This window comes from Perca fluviatilis, chromosome 10 (genome assembly GCF_010015445.1).
Source record: "Perca fluviatilis chromosome 10, GENO_Pfluv_1.0, whole genome shotgun sequence".
Lineage (NCBI taxonomy): Eukaryota > Metazoa > Chordata > Actinopteri > Perciformes > Percidae > Perca > Perca fluviatilis.
The window spans coordinates 32,988,475-33,005,262 of record NC_053121.1 but is presented as its reverse complement, the minus strand read 5'-3'; the positions used below and the strand labels follow the sequence as shown (position 1 = coordinate 33,005,262).

General features: G+C 41.0%; 1 protein-coding gene across 2 annotated transcripts in view; it reads right to left on the bottom strand.

Moving 5' to 3' along the window:
• LOC120567148 (polycomb group RING finger protein 3) overlaps positions 1-16,225 on the bottom strand; it is a 72,070-nt gene extending 55,845 nt beyond the window's left edge. The window contains exon 1 of one of the 2 annotated variants that reach the window (XM_039813992.1): positions 16,116-16,225. The gene's annotated coding sequence lies outside the window, so the exon portion shown is untranslated. The remainder of the gene's footprint in view (positions 1-16,115) is intronic. The other variant, XM_039813995.1, reaches the window with a different exon arrangement.
• Positions 16,226-16,788: the final 563 nt, after the last annotated feature.

The window sequence follows — 16,788 nt, the reverse complement described above, 5'->3', positions numbered from 1 at the left end:
ACCGAACGAATATTTGAATATTCGAATATTCGGGTCCAGCCCTAACCAATACCTAGCCACGTGAGACCGACCTGCTCTCGCGAGCTCCAGTTTTCTACTCGCCATCAGTCTGGCATCTTGAGATAGAGAAAATGTTGAGCCGTTCGCCAAATGACCGACCAATCAGTGTTGGTTTTTATCCAAATTAGAAAGTATTCCTTCATTGAGAGAAGAGCAAAAAACAACACTGGAGGCTTTTCTTGGAGGAAAAGATGTTTTTGCTCTTCTCCCAACTGGTTTCGGCAAGAGTTTGATCCGATTGGTTGATTTGGCCTGTCTATCACCTACATAGGTGGTGATAGACAGATGGTTTATCCAATCAGCTAACCACTATTTTCACCCCTTCCCAAAAGTTCTCCAATGGTAAGTCCCCAGATGGATATGCCGAGCAAATGCGAAGCAATCCATCTTGCGGAGTCAGGTTTACCAATACCACCAAAAGCACAAAATACTCGATACCAAAGTCGATACCACGGGGTGTAAACAAATTAAATAAAAGTTTCAGCAAATATGACAGAAAGTTAGTTTTATAAGTCTCACCTACTGCATGTTAATATTTGAGGGGGCGCTCTGTTTCTGTGCTGGTGGGCGTTCTTCTTCTTAAGCAATTAGCGGCAGACTAGAGCACTTGTAGGCATATACTGCCTCCGTCAGGTCCGAAACAATTGCACCCCCCTGGGACCTATGGTACTTTAGAAAAACGAGTACCGTCACGTTTTTAGAATATTGGTACTGACTTGGTACCGAAATACCAGTTCTTGTGACTTCCCTAACTGGGACAATGAATCTTTAGTTGTTTGAACTATTAGTTATAAATATAATGCTCATTAAGGCTCGGGGAAACAAGTAGAGGTGCTAGATCACACAGCAAAGGCCACAGATCTAAATCAGCGAGGTGATTTTTAACTGTCTAGTAACTAAATTAATAAAGAGATCAGATTCAGCACAGCAGGTGGTTGACAGCTCAATCACACTGTCTGTCTGCTTCGCTACTAGCAGTTTATCAGAGCAGCACGTTACAATGTGGGGAATGTTTTAAGGAAAGGGACTGACAAAGCTTAATCCGTTGCTGATGTGTGAGAAAAAATAAATAAAAATAAATCTCACCGCTGCACTGTAGGTCAGACACCAGGCTATCAGCAGCTGGACACATTTTTACCCAATCAAGATCAGAGTACTGGGACCAGTGGGCCAGGGACAGGGGCCTTGACTATTAAGTGAAGTGTCTATATTAGGCCAAGTGCATAAGCAGCATGGCATTGAAAAAGCAGGGGTTTTCCTGACTCAGAATGGGCCTTTGCGGGGATGACTACGCACGGCAGGAAGCACGCTCGGTTTGCGTACAGTAAAAAGGCAATGAGTCCGTGTTACCTTATTTGACAGAAATCTATATGCAGTTGCCTGCCATTTCTGACAATTTGATGAACAAAAATGCCTATTATGCTTTAGTAGGAAATGAACCCCCAATCAACAAACCTGCTTAAAGAATAATATTAATATTAAAATACCACCGTTAAAAATCACCGAGAGAGTCCGGCACAGCCTGACTCTGGACAGTAAAACTGAGATAAGCGCTCCGATTTAAGTTTATGTTGTGCTTTTTCAACGGTTGTTGGGTAAATTGCTTTTAAAAACACAGTCAGAGAGGATTTTAAGTGCAATTTTTTAGGGCTGTGCTCGATTGAAGAAATTCTTAGTCGACTAACACTCATTCAATTTTATCAACTAATCGATTAGTTGATTTAATCGACAGATCTGTAAATCTGGAGTTTCTCCGCAAAGAGTCATGCAAAAGCACCACTTTAATTCTTGTTACCAGAGATGTGCTCGTACGTTTCTTGGAAATAAGTCATACAGCATGAAAAAAAGCATAAAACATGACTAATCGACTAAAGAAATCTAAGTTGACTAAGACCAAAACGACAGATTAGACTAACGGACTAAGAGGGAGCAGCCCTACAATTTTTCCTCTCAATTCTTATCATTTTGGCGCTGCTGATTTTCCTTTGGGGCTGGCTAAAACCTCTTTTGGGGCAGGAGTCAGAGTCAGAGTCAGAGTCAGGACGAAGAGTCGAGCAATTACAGCCCCTGACCCAACAAATAAAGATTTTGTTTGTGAGAATGACAGCGGTGGCATTCACCAAGACAGTATTACAGCGCTGCCTCCAACTGTGGCTTGCTGGTTGCATTTTTACAGCCTCACAAAACACACTCACTTAAATGAACCGTCTGCCACAAGTTTGATTTTTACAGCGTTTTCTCTTTCTGTGACAGTGTCCTGGGGTGAAATGCTCTTCCCCTCCTGCCACGCTCAAAATAATCTGTAGCCTATAAAAGCATGAGTAGGACTTAAAAAAAAAAAAAAAAGCATTTGTCGTGTGGAGGAAAAAAACAAAGGATTGGCTTGTACCAAATAACGGGTAATCTAGCTATTGTTTCAAAGGCCATAACTTTGTGACTTAATGCTGAATATTATCATGACCGGTCATAGATTAAGCCATACTAGCAGCAAGTAAGAGCTAGACATTTAAGCTCTGACTGCATCGTAACAGATACAATGGTAATCCAAAATATTTTTTCAGGAATTTTCAATTGTATTAATTTACAGTGTAAAAATTAGAGGTGTTGAAATTAATCAAATAATCGATTATTTCTGTTTACAATTTAATGTAGGCCTAACAACATTTCTGTTTACATATTCTCTTATGTTTTGCACATTCAGTAGTTTTATGTATCCAATTTATTTAGTATTAGAGCACTGCAGAATGTTTTGTTTTTGAAGCTTGAAAAGCTATGAATGAAATCTCCTACATGGCTTTAATAGAAAAATGTATCTGACGCATCGTGATGCATCGAGATATCGAATCAAATTGAATCGCTGACATGATAATCGTAATCGAATCAAATCGGGAGATCAGTGAAGATTCACACACTCTTCTCGCTTAAAGGCCTGTTCACACCGGGACAAATTTCGCGTGCGATATTCGCCGACGTTTAACGCCTCGTGACTAAACAAAGGGCGCCAATGTGAGTGTGCACACCGACGCGAAAAACGCCACGCGTAAAAGCGTAATTTTTTAAAAAAACGCCTCGGGTTTGATTTTTTGGTTTAACGCGCCGCGTCAAAAACTATCCGACCAATGAGATTGCCGCTTTTGCTCACGTGTCTGGAATGAATGAATTTGCATGTTCACTCGGCTCATCGTCAGCGAAAATCGCTTGGCTGTGAACACAAAAAACGCGTTGAAAAACGCTGGCGAGTAACACGCGCTGATATTCGTCCCGGTGTGTAAGGGCTTTAAGGCTGTGATTTTATTGTGAAAATTAAAATAAATTGTGACAGACATTTTTTTCCCCCCTACACGCTCGCCTCTGGGTAAAGTGACATAGTTTCAATGTTGAAGGCTTAAGTTTTCTAATTACCGACCATGTGTCACTTCAGTGTCTTAACCAGCCTGTCAAAACCTGTCCCTGTCAGAAATGTGTCTTCTTTAATGAACTCCGCGCTGACAGCGTGCAGCGAGTCCACCACCTGCCACTTATCCAGCCAATGCCTTGGTGATACGCTGCATTTTAAACTTTTATTTACCCAGGGAGGGTTTGCCACTGAGCATGTCTATTCTTTGAAAATCACCCTGCTTAATATTCGTAGTTACACCCAGTATAACTAAAATCACCTACAACTTGAAACTTAGCCGCTCCAGCTGGTGCGACTGGGGGTTTTGTACTTTGCTTAAAGTCACACGAACAGTAGCCAGTAGAGGGTTATTGTCGTCTTTCCTGCCTTGCTTTTCTCAGCCAGAGAAGGAATTCACAATAAAAGTATTACAGTAAAAAGCTTGAATCATTAACTTTTGGCCTTTTAAGCCACAGGCTTCACATGCAGTATTTTTTATGGTTTTTCAAATTAAGGCCTCATTTCCCTTAAGACCTTTACTTCCTGTTGTAAAGAGGATGCTGCCCTTCACTTCCCTTGCACCACTGATTTTACTGCAGCAAGGGAAGGATCTGATGACAGCCCATGGTAAGAATGTGAAATTACAACTATGCAGTAATAATAGTATAAATTAAATAAAGTAAAATAGGGCTACAACTAATGATTACTCTCACTATCAACGTATGTCCTGATTTACTTGATCCTGATTTACTTGATTAATCATGTTTTTCTTTAAAATTGCCAGAAAACTGAAAAATGCTGATTATAATTTTCAAAGTGGCTCATTCAAATGACTTGTTTTGCCGGCTATATGATAACGAAAAGCAGCAAATGTGAATTTTAGTTTCCAGCACAACGGTTTCGATTTATTGACTATCAAAATAATTGACAATTAATTGGCTGTTAAAGCGTAACTCTCGCCAAAATGCATCCTAGGGTATTTTTGTGAATCTACGTGAGTCAAACTTTAGTTTAAAAGCATATTTAGGACCGAATCGCCACTTTTAAGATTCACCGTATTCTCGTTTTTGGGCCAAATGGCCTTTTGAATGGGAGTGATAGGGGCACTCTCATGCTAGTCTCAAAATAGCCATTTTCGAAATACTAAGAAGGCTCGACACAACATGAAACTTTGCTTCAAGTATCACCAGGAGCTCTACACCTTAACGCAAGCATTGACAACATTCTTTGTGTACACAGATTTACTAAAAAGAAAGTTTTTGAGCAACTCACCGCAGCTGTTGTTGTTTCCGGCCACTACCACCTCGGCAGTCAAAACGAGTCGATATCCGAATGCGAATGAACAGACTCCATATGAGGCTCCTTTTTCAACTACAAGGTCAATATTGTTTTTCAATAACAACAAAACAACGACTTATCTTATTTATATGGAACTAAGTTTTAGGAGCTTTCCGTCTTTACTCTCCTCCCTGTTACGTTGCATTCGGAAATCAATTGTTTTTGACTGATAAAATGGCTGCGGCCGGAAACAACAAGAGCTACGGTGAGTTGTTCAAAATCTTTTTTAGTAAACTTGCGTTAAGGTGTAGAGCCCCTGGTGACACTTGGAGCATATTTTCATGTTATGTCGAGCCTTCTTAGGGTTTTAAAAATAGCTATTTTGAGGCTAGCATAAAAGTGCCCCTATCACTCCCATTCAAAAGGCCATTTGACCGAAAAACAAAAATACGGTAAATCTTAAAAGTGGCGCTTCCATCCTAAATATGCTTTTAAAACGAAAGTTTGACTCAGGTACATTCACAAAAAGAACCTAGGTTGCATTTTGGCAAAAGTTACGCTTTAATCAACTAACCAACTCACTGACTGATCGTTTCATCTCTAAAGTAAATCGATTGAAAGCAATCCGTTCAACTTCTTTTCAAGTCGGACTCAGCGGATCCAAATTACAGCCGATAAAGACTAATGGCTGACCAATTAGTAGAGCGTACAAAATAACTGGAATAACTCTGTGCATTACAACTGGAACTCTTTTTATATTCTCAGACATGATGGCTTTTACTCATCAACTCGTGCTTGCACACTTCTCCAATAAAACAAACTGGCAACACACACACAAAAAAAACTCACTTCCTGTGCACCAGAGAAAAATATAGCGGGTGTTAAAACAAGTAATTGTAAAAGCTTTCATTAACTGAAAGATGCAATAGGCTAACGTTATGAACATACAGATCATTACTAGTCCTTATACTGTAATATTGATGTTTAATTACATATTGACATGTATCATGGAGAGTTTGATCTTTATCACCCATTTCTAAAAAATGAAACTGTCACCATTTATCACCTCTAGCTTACAAGTTAAGTCTGTCCCCTGCAAGACCCTTCAAGTTACACCCCTGCTTCAAGTTATGCACCTCTCTTGCAGACCAGACAGACCCTTCTCCTAGCTTACACCTGTCACTGATGCAAAACAAACACACACACACACACACACACACACACACACACACACACACACACACACACACAGTTAAGAGAGAAGTCGTCAGGTCAAAGTAGTCCTCTTCTGAAGCTCTTGGCCTACTGACCTCCATGATAACACCAGAGACCCTGAGGGCCAGGGAGAGGGGGAAGGTGGTCCGGGACACCACCACCCTTTACAGTGAGATCAGCTCGGCCAGGAGGGGCCATTGGAAGTCACATTACTTTAACCCATTTGATTTCCCCATTGATTAATCTGCCAATCGTAATTTGGTGAACCAATAAAATGTCAGAAAACAGTATAAAAAAAATATATATATATATATATATATATATATATATAGTGATAAGTGATACTTTGCCGATTTCAACCCAGGTCTGTGTCATCTTTGTGTGGGCAGTGTGTTTAGATGAACGATATGCGGTTGCGCTGCGTGGCGCCAGCGCACGGAGATTGGAGCAACGCAGCTCAGTGGACCTCCGTGACACGTTTGGCATCGTCCGATGGATCTCGGCAGAACTCGGCGCAGGGAAGCCACACACTGTTCATCTAAACACACTGCCCACCAGTGTTGCCAACCCTTTTCCAATGAAAAGAGTTGCTAGCACTAGCTCCAAAAGTCGCTAAAAGTACTTAGATGACGTCATACGCTCATTTGCATAAAGCTTAGTGGTTCTGTCAGCAAGGTAGAAAGAAAGAAATCTTTAGCAAAATAATCACAAACTCACTACAGGAATTTACAGTATATTGATTATAATTATTTCTTAGTTATCCCATATTTGAAGTAAAAACATGCATTTTAAAAAAGGGAGAGAGAAAGATAGAGAAAGAATTCTCAAAGAAGGGGGAGAAGAGGAGCAAATGTTTGTTATTCTTTCCTTGATAAATAACTTGAATTTCTCTGATTGATCAAGTAATCTATTAGTCAACTTTCAACACCAACCCCTTCCTCTGAATAAGTGCTTTAAGATGATAAATCCTTATCTGTTGTTAGAGGATGGACATTGTGTAAAGACATTAACAGATACACCCCTTTCAACAGCTGTCAAGCAATTTGTTATACATTTTGGCAATAATTTGCCATTTCCATTTCTCAGAGTAAACATATTCAAATGCACCATTCAATCTGCGGTGGAGAAGAGACTTGCTGCAACACGGAGGATGCATTGAGCCATTACGTGGGTTTGCTGGTTAACAGGCTCACAGCCGTGTGGTGCTGTCTTGCTTTTTCCAGTTTGGACCACAAACAGGGGGCTCCAGGCCGCAGGCAAAGACAGGGCGCGTCGCTCACAGACCCAGAGATGACAGTTATTACCCATTTACTGTACAAGCTGCTCTGAAGTACAAGGCAAGCAAGTAATTAATTTCTCATTTGGCCCACCGACGTTCATTTACAGAGGCTTTCTGGGCTCGTTAAACCGACAGAGATGCTAAATAGTGCTGTCACTTGTGTGTCGCTCTGTAACAGACTTTCCGGGGAAGTAAGTGCAAACACAGACCTTCGCTGACCCTTGACCGGGGTTTTTCAAACAGCTGACAGACCACTAAATGAAAGCTGACCCTTTTTATTGTCCGTTTGGTCCATTCCAGAGGGCCTCAGTCCAGAAGACTACCAGGTGAAAGTGTGCAATTGTTGCCATACAATGGCGTTAGTGTGCTGATGAACTGACAACCTCCTAACAAATCTTCAATCTTAAATTCAGTTTAATAAATCATACACCTATTTCTCAAGTCTTATTTCATGCCAGTGAGAAGAAGCCAAGCACTCTCTTGTCAACAACACCAATCATTTGTTGAGTTTCCTGTGAATTATTCAACTGAAAACTGAGTGGGCAGCGAGACTCTAGTAATTACTGTTTTAAAAAAAAAACACTCAGCAATCAGATTCGTTTTGTTTTTTCATTTGTTAAATGTGTAATATTAAGTCATTGTTTTTATTCCTGCAGGCATAACGATAAGTTGAAGCATTCATGACCAGTGGCCACAATTTTATCTACAGCAAAGGAAGTGATATAATTTAAGCTTTGGCAATTTCCTGCTTTACATGCTTAGCAGTTGGATCACAAATTTCCCGGCACTGAGAGCTGGTGCAGAACAAGCTGTGGGAGAAATAGTGGCTAGATAAAAGAAAAGTGACCTATAGGAGTAGGATAAATATGACAATATATACACAATATAAAACGTAATGTTGTAAAGGTGATTAATGCATTCAGCAACTTCCTACTTCATTTTGGTTTTGCCTCTACCAACTCAGGGATTCCCCCAGAAAAGTTGATTAGTCACAAACTGATGGCAGCATGAATGTAGTGCCCAATAGTTTCTTTAATAATAAGAATCATGGACAGAGTTGCGAGATTCCATACATTAAGAGATTAAGGAGATTTGAAATTACGACTGTAAGTTGTACTGTACCTGTAGTTTAAAACAATTCTTAAAAATACATTAAAACATAATTCCCTGTAGCATAGGCCTGGTGGGGGAGGGGGGGGGGACTTAGGCCTAGTGGGCCACCAGGCTTGCAAAACAGTAGGGGAAACACTGCAACTACTCCCCAACGTGTGAGGGCTATCCTGAACAAACAGCTGGGTGTTTGGTGCTTTTAGCTACTAAGCCAATTTTTCAAGTCAAACTCAATCATGATCAGGTACCAGTCAAGACTAGGGCTGCACGATATGAGGAAAATATCTAATTGCGATTATTTTGACTGACATTGCAATTGCAATATGATTCACGATATTGGAGGGAATTATCGTTTTTGTATCATTATTCTCATTTTCATTGAAAATTATTAACATCAAAAGAAATGAAAATGATTATAGTGTGATTTTTGCGAAAAGATCTGTACCAAATAAAGATTTTTTTTCTTTTGTCTTTAGGATACGATATGTAGGCCGGGACATCTCTGCAGCACCGCAATACTTCATTCAGAATGGTTTGACGCATATTTTGCCATTAACAAATATTGCGCCCCCCTCTGCGATTTGGATATTGCACTAGTCCACATTGCGATAACGATACAATTGCGATTAATTGTGCAGCCCTAGTCAAGACCAGTACAGACAACTCAACACGTGTAACCTGTAGTGTGGAGCTTGACGAGTCACAATATTGAATACCACATATACAACATAGCAGCCAGGGGGAAGGTTACATCACCTAAAAAGCCCAAAGAGAAACCCTTCCAGAGCAGCTTTCACCATCCATACACTCAATGCTGGGTTCATTAAAGTGCCTGAGTTTACAAGCGAGTCTGAAAGCCGCCCCAGCTCCTGCTTATTATCACGTCACCTCCGCACTACGTAACAAACAAGTTTAAAAATGTACCACAGAGCACTGAGAGGGACTTTTACATTTAAGAACAACCTGGTTCTCCCCCGGATAAGTCTCAGGAGCAAAACAGACAGAACATCAAACTTTTAAACATTTAAAGTCATATTTGTTTTCTCCACCTTAATCTGTCTAAGCGTCTGTCAGCATAAAGCAAGTCAAACCATTTAAATTCACACAACCTGTTGACGACCGGCTACTCAAGATGTTGACATAAAACAGATCCGATCGGTGAAAGCACGAGCAAGGCCTTGAATCTCATCTGGAGAGTCTCAACAGCCAGCGTGGCTCCGTCTGACCCAAGGATATTAATCTGCACCGATTTCATGTGTATTATTCTGTCCTCTTGTGTGTCTTAATGCGCCTTCTTAAAATTATATTTGCTCTGGCTACACGGGACAATTTTTAATCACACAAAGTCCAATGTGAACATTTTTGCTACCATTTTCGTCAGTGTGGGATTTCTATGTCCTCTAGTCTGAACAGTAACTCATGAAAATGCGTCATCACTATTGGATTCAGAGGGTTTTCTTAACCTGTGGTCTTAATGCTGCTTCAGATAGTATCCCTTGGCTGATAAAGTCTTCTCTCCAGTTAAGAGGGACATTGTTCCCTGATCTAAATACAGGAGACAAGAGAAGAGAATGAAAAGATGTCCCATTCTCTAAATTCTGCTTCTTGGCCTGATAATAACACGTTGATACGATCACAGCTGAACAGCTTTAAGTATAGGTGTGAGCACACCCAAGACGCATTGAGGACGCAATGAGATTGCTCAGACCACATCCGAAAAGGTGGTTTGGGTCGCATACGGCCATGATTTTGTTTTTAGCAATGTATACGCAAATGTGTCCTGGGCCACATTAAGAACGGCCTACTTAACTGACGTCAAGCTACAGGTAGCTCTGCGTATTTAGTAGAGGTGTGAATCTTCACTGATCTCCCGATTCGATTACGATTATCATGTCAGCGATTCAATTAGATATCTCGATGCATCACGATGCGTCAAATACATTTTTCTATTAAAGCCATGTAGGACATCTAATTCATAGCTTTTCACGCTTCAAAAACAAAACATTCTGCAGCGCTCTAATACTAAATAAATTGGATACATAAAACTATACAGCACTGAGCACATAGCACTTCCTGAATGTGCAAAACATAACCGAATATGTAAACATAAATGTTGTTAGGCCTACATTAAATTGTAAACAGAAATAATCGATTAAGAGCCTGCCGATTATCGATGCAGCATCCTCCATGTCCACGATTCGATGCATCGATTATTTGATTAATTTCAACACCTTTAGTATTTAGGCCGTTTTTATCTTTTTAAACATGAGAATTTCTTGTGTCACAGAAACAACTCCGAGTGAATCTTGTGTGTTTGTTCTTGCATGGCTGGTTAGAAAAACTACTGTAGCTTGCGAGCTAACTGCTAACACGCTAGCCAGTCAGTCACAACCCCCCCACACCCTTCTGTTTACTATGCCATTTATTCCCACTGGCATTTTGTCCTCGGGATTATACATCCTTTCAATAAAGGGTTATTAAAAAGTGGAGGAAAGCACTCTGAAATAGCACGCTTGCCAACTGGCAGCTGGTTAGTCATTTTGGACGCTCCGGGTGTCCATTCCCTCAAAAAGGTCAGTGCTATGAACTAGTCTAGACGCTTGCAACTTGTCAAATGCTCACATTTGCATGTCAAAGTTTAACTTGATGTAAAAGATTCATATCAATTTGAAAAGTACATTTCAATCTCTCAATTCTAAATGAACTGATTTTGCTGATGTCAGTCGTGGTGTGACCGGGCCTTTAGGCCATCTTCAGACCGACAACAGGCTGCATGACTAAAAGGCAGCACCCTCGTTCATTTCAATAAGACCTCTGTGTTGACACAGCATCAGTCACTAAGCCTTTTTTTTAAAAGACAAAAGGAGGGTTGTCTGGTGAAGAAATTAAACTTTGCTCAATTTTTGCTGTAATGCAGTGACATCTACTAACACACCACACAACAACAACGCAATTCTACTGTTCATACAATTGTCAAGATAAAGGATCAAATGATTGTTGCTGTGATAAGTTAACTTTACAGAGTTGTAAAGTAGTATCATAAACCACTGAAGTTTTTCAAATATCTGATAAGCCTTTTAAACCCTTGGGAGGTTTCATTGAAACTGGACTTTACCAGCAGGTTTCACCGCCTCATGGGTAAGCTGGGCCATATGGAGAAAATCAAATATCACGATATCGATACCGCAACGATATTGTAGTGTTGACTATTGGTGCTTTCACAAAATATTTACACAATGAGATTTTTGATAAATAATCATCAGTAATGTGGATATAATGACTAAGTGGGTAAAGGCAAATAATAGAACAGTTACATATTTAACAGTAACAGTTACATAATTACAACAGTCTGGTAAGTTCAGAAAATTACATAACTTTACTGTAACGCAGCCTTTAAAACCAGGAAAAGACGACACTTATGCCATATTACGATATCCAAAATCTAAGATGATAGCTAGTCTCATATCACGATATCGATATAATATCGATATATTGCCCAGCTCTACTCATGGGTACCTCAAGTAACTGATTTCCGGTTACATGATTGGTGTGACGTCGGGTTATGTTTCTCCAAAAGTTGAATTGGAGTTAAGCTTTTCTTTGAGAATACGGCACAGAAACCTTTCTTTCGGAGTTTTGCCGACCGGATACGGTAAAAGTTTAATCTATCAACTAGCTTCTCTACCTTCTTCATTGCTCTGCCTGGTTGTAGCGCTATCCTATTGCGTGCAGAGGGAATTTGAAAGACAACCGTTTATCCCGCCCCTCGGATTGAGCCCTGCCAATGGTGAGTTCCCAGACCCAACATCTGGATGTGGGTCTGGCTTGTCAGGCTAGGTCTGAGCGGCTCAAAGGACGGACTTCTTCTCTCCTGTAACCAATCATTCTGTGTTGTTACGAAATATTGGAAGTGCGTGGCTCGGCGATCACACCCTCCGCACACAGTCGCCCAGGACGCGTTTGCGTCACATCGCCGTCCACGCGGATATTTCATGTTTGGTCGTATCAAGTGTAGATAATCAACTTTCCTCATCAATGAATCCAACAGAATATAAAAGGACACTGGACTGTCTGGTCCAAATTGCCACTTTGGCTTCACAATGTTGCTGAATACTGCAACTGTAATCAAATTTACTTTTTCCACAGAATTCATTTCATTTCTCAGTTCTTATCAAATGTTTTAAGAAACTGTGTTGAGGAGAAAGTGAGACTGAGGATTTAAACAGCTTCTCCAAACTGCTGCTTCATTTGCAGGGATTCTCCACAGTTGCTCAGTAGCTCTTGTTTAGGAAGCTGCCTGAGATTATTTCCTGTCACAAGAAAAAGACAAATGCGCCTTCTGGAGTTTGGGCTAAATCACTCCTTCTTCATTATCAAGCAGTCCTCGTCCTAAAGAGGCCACATCCCGCTCGCCTGCCCTGTAGTGCCGAGTCTCTGAGTATCTCATGGGACCATAACATTGTTTAAATAGAGCATGGATGCATTTGTTGGGGTAATGGGTCAAAATAAATGCCCTTTTGCTTAATTCGCAGTCATTATGCATTAAAAATCCTGCCATAGCATTTTTTAAAGTCATGAGATGCTATTCAATTTCAGGTCAGAGGTCAGCTGTCCAAAGAAGCTGCGGGTCATTTGGGGTTTCCTTGCAAAGTAAGCAGAAACCGGACGTGCTCGGCCGGTACGCGCTGTCTTATGTAAGAGCCATGTCATATGGTATCTCTTGAGCACCAGCCAAGTAACATTCAGCTGGCCAAAAAACATCATTTAGGTCAGGGAGGTCCTTCAGTGGGCTCTGAAAGGAGCCCAGCAAGATGAGCTTTACGAAAGGTGACGTGGTGTGGTGGGTTGTGTAAAAATGCAACTGTTTAACTTCACCGGCTTACATTAGAAAAGGCTGGCTGTGGCAGAGAAGAGCATCCTTTCACTTCTGATTGATGCTACATAGATTAAGATTCTGGAATCAAGCTGGTATACTTTTCCAAAAAGGATGGAAATCAAATCAAAAAGATTGAGTGAAAAAAAAAATAAATAAAATAAAAACAGTCCAGGAGAGGCTGGACTTACTGTAGATCTCTTTCCTCTCCGACGGTATTAAATCATCAGACAGCGGCTCGGCTGTTAAAAACACGAGGACCAGACTGATCTCAGAAAGTGGCGTATGTATGACACGCCAATTCATATGCCGTTTTGGTGTGTTATCAAGACATAATCGCTTTTTAGCGTGTTTATCAACGCCGTTCGGCCGCCATTGACCTACATTACATGTGAATTTTCGCCGTAGCGAGTAGTATGAAAGGACGTCAGTCCGTGGAGGGGTAAAACACCAGACTTTCACCCAGGAGAGCTGGCATCGCGTCTGCCGTTTTTCAACCTTTTTTTTGCTTCTCTTTTTCTTTTAAAAAGCCTTCCCCAATTTTCCTTTCCTAAACCCAACCATTTGTTTTCCTAAGCGTGTGACGTTGGTCAGGTCGTGTTTTTGTGTTACTAAAGCCTTTCCCAATGTTCTTTTCCTAAACCCAACATTTATTTTTTATTTTTTTTTTTTTACACGCGTGTAACGTTCTCGGGATAGTACGGCACGTTCTCGCGATAACACGCAATGTGGCAACGCAACGTGGTGGGTATGTTTACATCCGCTGTATACAGCGTAGACATACATGTGGATAGCTCAAAATGCGTACAGATAACACGCCATTTGGCTTTAGGAAAGTGGCGTGTAGGTTTACGCAAAGTCACGATGCCATGTTGCGAGGACGCTGGGTGCACTTAAGATGCAGCATGTTACAGAATTTCGAGGCTACTGAAGCTCGCAAAAGCAGAGAAAACACTTCACAAATGTAATAATTACCCGGTAAAAATGTGAGTCAAGCGCTTTAAAACAACCACCCTGTTAGTCAGGTTCTGGAGGTTCATGTTTTTTCAGTTACCTTCCACTCCCGTTTGAAGCTGCCAACATGCACAATGAAGCCTGGGGCAACTTTAATGTCAACATACAGACACTGCCCTAGTTTGAACTCAACACTGATATATTTAACACTCTTAGGTTTCCCTGCACCAAAGCTCTGCTCAGCATGAAAGTCTGTGGTTTACAGCGCACGCAAGCATCGATTTGATGATCTGCAGATCAAAATGGTATCTAGGCGTCTCTATGCTAAGATTTTAGACATCAGGGTTATATGTCAGTTATTTCAACAGCATTTCAGTGACTATATTTAAAAAAGGTGAAGAAAGTCTTAACTACACATTGAAATGAACACTGCAAATGTCTTACCAAGTCATTTCTGTCCTACAAACCTTGCTTTCTTTAACTAAGTGAAAAAAAGTGCTGAAAGACTTTTTCCAAACTAGATTTTCAAGAAATTAGTTTCTGTATTTATAAAGAAAGAAAAATGTGTCAATGTGTCAAAAGAAAATTAAGATCCCCAACATCCCTATCGAAAAGGTCCAAACGTGTTATTAAAAAGAAAAACACTCCGCTTTGAAAATTAATTTGTGTCTGACATGGTTTGCCCACAAGACAGCCGAGTTTACTCGTTAAAAATTCATAAAATTACACTTAATCCTTTCCCATCGTTGAAAAATCCAGAATCTATGAATATGCAAAGCCTTTTCATTTCAAAAGTTGAACTACTGGAAACAAGATGTCTCCTACCTAATTAAAATGCCCATTTCCGCGTGTGTGTGTACACACTGGAGGCCATATACATCACACTGGAATGTTTGGAAGTCACGAAAACCTGTTCCTACGTTCAAACTCAATCTAATGTGAGCAGAGATAAAGTTTCCTTCTCCGCCAGATGAATGTGAAAACAGTCATCTGGTGTCAACGCAAAGGGGGACATTAAAAAGGACTCAATTACAGACATGCATGACTTGATAGGTCACGGAGGTATACAGTGGCTGAGACGGTGCTTATATACAGACGACCACATTTAGCCCAGTTTAAACCTAGACACCTACATCGTTTGACCTGCTAATCACCCCCAACCATGCTTCCTGTGCTGCAGAGAAGGAAAAAAAAAAAGTTGAGGAAACCCCAGAATCTAAAGCCTGCTCCTGGTCCTGGTCCTGTGTCACTCTCGGAGTGAAGGGAAGATATTTTAGCTTCATCTCGCCCCCAAAAAACTGCACAGACTTGTTGGCTGCTATCTGCATGCCTTTCCCCCCCCACACACACACACACACACACAATGTCACACAGGGCTCCTCGCTGCAGCAGCAGTCTGGCGAGGGTCGACATCCACCCTGAAGAAGAAAAAATGCACCAACTTTCTGTCTTGATTTAATCTAAACCTCATGTAGATCCTCCACACACACACACACAAACAAACACACACGCACATACTGAACTTTGGACGGCAGGAGGAAGAGGTTAGCCTAATGGTGGACCATGGTTATTTTTTTTTCAAGAACATTCCGGCTGAATGGGAAAGAAGAATTGGTGTTTGGCTGAGAGGAATAACAGCATTTAAACATGACGAGACAGGCAGTGAGGCGGCTGCCAGAGCTTCTTCTCGGGCCGGCTAACAGCGTGCATCCAGGCTAGCCTTAAAGCCGCCTTTACAATGCACGTTTCCCCTTAAAAACCCCATCCCCGGTGTGCAACTGCAGGGCCCGGCGCCGCCATACACCACCACATAGACACATACAACAACACGTATAGCATGCCCCGTAGCACCAAGCGGAAAGAGACATGCGAAAAATGAGGAGGAGGGGGCACAAACCGGGACCGTAAACCCGCGATAGACCCACCGGGGACGGAACATGAAGAGAACAAGTCTAGTTAGACGAACTAACCTGTTTGGGAGCAGCACGGTCCGCTAGATATTGGGTTGAATCCGAGTTAAATCCACTATCAGTACAACAAAGAGGCGAAAATGACCGAGCGGCCGCGGAACAGGCCGAAACAGCACTCCTGGAGCAGTGAGGCGCATGCGCAGAGCACAGCCGGAGGTGGAGGGGGAGGTGGGGGGTGCACGAGTGCAACTAATTCTTAAAATTGATCCGCTGAGTGTGTCATTCATTATTCATTTTAAGGAAATAGCCTGACTCGATGGTTGTTTTCATTGTGCGTGGGACATAAAGTCAACACAAATAAAATATAGGCTAGCTGCAATAAACCTGTTAGTCCCTCTGTCTAAACAAATAGGCCTACAACATTAATAAAAACGGTATAAGGAAAGGACAGATTTTTATTGGAATTCCACAGAAAAAAAATATATATATTAAAAGAGATAATATTGTGACTTTATTATAATACAACACAGATGAGATGCTGGTAGTGAACAATCCCAAAAGTGGTAATGGTAAGAGAATGAGATATTTTTGTTTAAAGTCCATTTCCACAGTCAAGAATTAACCATTATTCTCAATTTTTAAAGCCAACACCGAGTCTTTAAAGTGCTCAGAAAAAAATGGAAATATGAACGCTTACAAGATTTGAGATGATCAAAAGCTCCAGAGCAGTTAA